General features: G+C 52.6%; 1 long non-coding RNA gene across 1 annotated transcript; it reads left to right on the forward strand.

Annotated features, from left to right (window-relative positions):
• The first annotated feature begins 322 nt into the window (after nt 1-322).
• LOC147913736 (uncharacterized) lies at nt 323-3,415 on the forward strand. Its single transcript, XR_015556299.1, has 3 exons — nt 323-415; nt 538-654; nt 3,328-3,415. It is a non-coding gene; the product is annotated as an uncharacterized LOC147913736 (long non-coding RNA).
• Nucleotides 3,416-4,024: the final 609 nt, after the last annotated feature.

Consider the following 4,024-nt stretch of genomic DNA (forward strand, 5'->3'; position numbering starts at 1 on the left):
AGCCGAAGGTGAGAGGATGGAGCAAAAAGACTGGGCAGGGTTCCCCTCTGCTGTACACAGTCTCCATAAGAGTCAGAATCCACTCAACAGCACTAACGGCAACAAAAAGAAGCAGGTCCCTGTAGCAGAAGGACCAATGTAAGCGAAGTCTAGACACCGGGTGGGCGTGGCATTCAACAGCACCAATGCCACAGGTACACAATGAGCATCTGGTGTGCGCTAATTGCTGGTGACACAAAGCTGCATGGAGCAGGCTTTCTGGGGAGTGTGGGAGGGACAAGGCAGGAGGGGGCTAGGAAGAAGCCCATGAGTTGGGGGGAGTAATTTGTGGAGGGTGCCACAGTCTGCCGTGGCAGGTCTTCCTTCCAGAAGCCCAAGGCAGGGGAGCTGAGGCAAGAAGGACCTGGAATGTCAGGTAGGGGTTTCTCCTATAAGGAGTTCAGCAAGGAGGGCGGGAATAACCAGGGTGGTGCTGGGCTTGCTTGATCAAGATCTCCTCAGAGGAGTGACCTGCAGTTTCCATTTCGGTTCCCCAAGTATATCTGTGCCTAGAGGATGTGTCTGGTTACTGCACAGCCACACAGCTGACGACTGGATCTGCACAGCTGAGAAGAACTGGATCTTCTCCACACTCAGCCAGAGGAGGACTCCTTGGTAAGCTGGGGAGGGTAGGACCCCCCAACCATCTCCCCATCCTCACAACAACTCTCTAAGGAAAGGACTATTTTCACCATTTTATAGATGAGGGAAAGTAAAAGCTCAGAGAGGTTGAGTCATGGGCCCAAGGTCACAGGTTAAGCAGGGGCAGAGCCCAGATTTGAACCCAGGTTTCTCTGACTGCTTCCTCCCTCCACCTGTGCCCCTAAACAGTGGAGAGGGAGGAGAAACTGCTCAGATAAGTCCACACAGCTCCCCCGACTCAGCTCCGGTTCTGGAGTAGCTGAGACATGAGCAGGTGACCCCAGAAAGAGGTGGATGTTGGGGGTGCTCATCCCTTTGGGAAATTTGGAGGAAGCAGAGGAGGTGGAGGAGGGCAGGTGAGTCGGAGCCTCTCCTGCTTGTGGCCTGGCCGCCCTGAGCTGCCCCCAGAGTGCTGCTGCTGAGGCTGACGGGGCAGAGGATTTCTTCTGAGATACAGGGGATCAGACTTGTTTCACCCGCCCCCGTCTCTGAGCGCCTGCTCAGTGCCAGGGCCTGTGGGGAAACTGAGGCCCTGAGAGGGGAGTACCTTGCCCAGGATCCCATGACAGAGACCAAGAAGGGAGATGGCAGAGCTTTGCCTCCCCTCTGCCTGGCCCTCTGCTCAGAACTGGGGGGTGATGCAGAAGTAAGAGGGCGTCCTGTGTGCCCCGAATCAGAAATGACAGCCCAGACGTAGGGAGTGAGAGGGGCACGTTGCAGAATATCTGCAGTTTTGTAATCTTAAAATAAAAAACCAAGCTGTAGACGTGTGAGTGTAACTGTAGGGTGTGAGCCCAGATCTCTGTGTCTGTACAGGTGGATTCAAACCTAGAAACTTTTGAACTATTAATATCACATTTCCCCCCTTAAATACCAGTGTCAGAAGGGCTGGTGTTGGCCTCCACTCTGCCCACCAAGAGCTGTGTGATGCTGGGCAAGTCACTTCCCCAGGAATGATTTGTTGATATCTCTTATCCATTTTTTAAAATTGGCTTCAGCCTTGTCATGTTGATTTGTAGGATCTCTAGTGTGTTGTGGATCTTCTCCTTGTGTCTGCTGTAATCATGGCCAACAGCGTCTCCTGGCCTCTCGTTGTGCTCTGACTTGGTTTATGGTGCCCTTTGCAACCTTTAGTTTGTTTTTTTTTTTAAAGATTCAGAGCATTGTTGTGCATCCTATTTGTTAGTTTAGTTCTCCATGTGAGCCGCTGCCACAGTATGACCACAGAAGGATGGTGTGTTTCCATGACCTGGAAATGAACCTTGGCCACGGCGGTGAGAGCATCAAATCTTAACCATCAAACCACTAGGGCTGGCTCATGCAATTTTTCATTTTTAAGAGGTCAAATAGATGAAACCTTCCCCTTGTGGCTTCTGGGACTTGTGTCTTAATTAGAAAGGATTCCTCAACTCAACTTTATTTTTAACATTTCTTCCAGTGCGTTTCTGGTTTTTCTTTCTGGTTTATATTTAGATTCTTTTAGGATTTATTTACTTATTTTTTGGTAGAAGCTTTTTGTTTCTCCTGCTCCTCCTACTCCTACTCCCCCCCCGCCCTTCCCCTTCCCGTCCTCCTCCTCCATTTTAATACAGGACATTTTTAGTGAGTACCTACTGCACTCAAAGAGGAACAAGACTTTTTGTTGTGCCTTCAAAGGATCCCCCAGTGCAGTAAGGAAATGACCCCCCCCATCCCCCCAAAGCTCCTGCAGCAGCTAGTGAACAAGGGTGGGAGGAGGCTGCAGGGTGCCGGGCGGATGTCCAGACCTGGGCCCAGCCTCATGGAGGAGGGGAGGCTTTGGACTATCCTGCTAAAGGCTTGGGCATGATTCAGATTGTAGCTGGGACCCACGTTTTTCTGCAATTCTCTCTTCCTCTTTCTCCTCATGTAAAAATGTTATGGCCGCAGTAGGAGCCATGGATAAATGGAAACTCAGAAATCTAACACAACTGTCAAAAGTACATTACATGAGGGAGGTAATTTGCCTGAAATCTGAGTCTTGGTCTTGTTCGTTCTCAGCCAGAAAGAGCTTTCACCAAGATAACCAAGAAAAACAAATGGAACTACTCAACTGCGAGTAAAGTTGGGTCTGTGCTGTGTTGTGCAGAGGCTGGTTTTTTATGTCGGAGTAATGGCGCCCACCTCAGATTTTAGCCAGGCTGTGCCTGGGAGGTGGAGGGAACCCCTGGAGGCACTGGGACAGGAGGTGCAGCAAGAATAGACGGGGCCCCTGCTGGGGTGCTCAGAGTCCAATGGAGGAGACAGACAGCTGGAGAACCTTAACACAAATAGAACTACAACCAGCAAAGTGGAATATTCCAGAGAGCCTGGAGAGTTGTTGGGGGAGCCAACAGGAGGATGTAGCTTTGAAGCTGGGCCTCTAAGGACAGGTCAATTCTTACCTGGTGAGGAAGGTGGGGAAGGCACGCCAGGGGGAGGGAGCAGCCTGAGCAGAGGCCTGGAGGCTGGGTGTAATCCAAGGCGGAAGCTGGGAGTCCTCGGACGTGCCAGGACCAAGCCAGTGTGGAGGCAGGGAGAGGTGAGGAAGACAGGAGTTCAGGGCAGTCAGCCAGGCCCCCCTGACTGCTCTGGGCTAAGGACTTTGAACTTGATCCTGTCTCAACCCCTCCTTTCCTGTCCCTGCAGCCACTTGGAGGAGATGCTTTGGTGAGAATCTCTGCCCTGCTGTGTCCTGAGATCTTAAGAGATGATGGGGATAGAGGGCTCCCTGTCTGGGCCATGCATCTGGGCAGGGGCAGGCTTCCTCCAGGGTCCTCCCTTCCCCCACCAACAGCCTTTCTGGGAATTGAGCAGCCAGCGGCTACCAAGGAGGACACCCTGTGTGCTGATCAAGCAGGAGGGAGCAATGTCAGCATCAACACCCAGCTGAGGCCCAAGACAAGGGTGAGGGCCAGGCCAAGAATGGCAGGGAAGGACGGGAGGGATGAGATGGAGGGTGTAGACCCGTTTGCAGATGTTTGGCGTCATCCAGGATCCAGCTCTTTCTGCCTGCACACTCCTCCTTTGGCTCTCTGTGTCAGCTCTTGGGCCTCGTGTTTCAGGATGTCCATAGGCTGCCCTGGCTCCTGGTGTCATGCAGCATTCAAAGCAGGAGAAGGAGGAAGGGGCCAGCTAGCTCTCCTCTCACACCTTCCCTTATAGCTGGAAGCCCCCAAGACCCTCTCAGCTGACTTCTCGTGTGTCTTCTTGGCCAGAACTGGGTCATACAGTCACCCCTCGCTGCAGAGGGGCCCAGGAAACACATGCTCGATGTTGAGGCCCAAAGATGAGAGGCAGCCAAGTCAAGGGGGAGGCCAGAGCCTTTGGAGGAGGGTGGAATTGC

Source organism: Ceratotherium simum, chromosome 25 (genome assembly GCF_057802395.1).
Source record: "Ceratotherium simum simum isolate JZ-2026a chromosome 25, ASM5780239v1, whole genome shotgun sequence".
Classification (NCBI taxonomy): domain Eukaryota; kingdom Metazoa; phylum Chordata; class Mammalia; order Perissodactyla; family Rhinocerotidae; genus Ceratotherium; species Ceratotherium simum.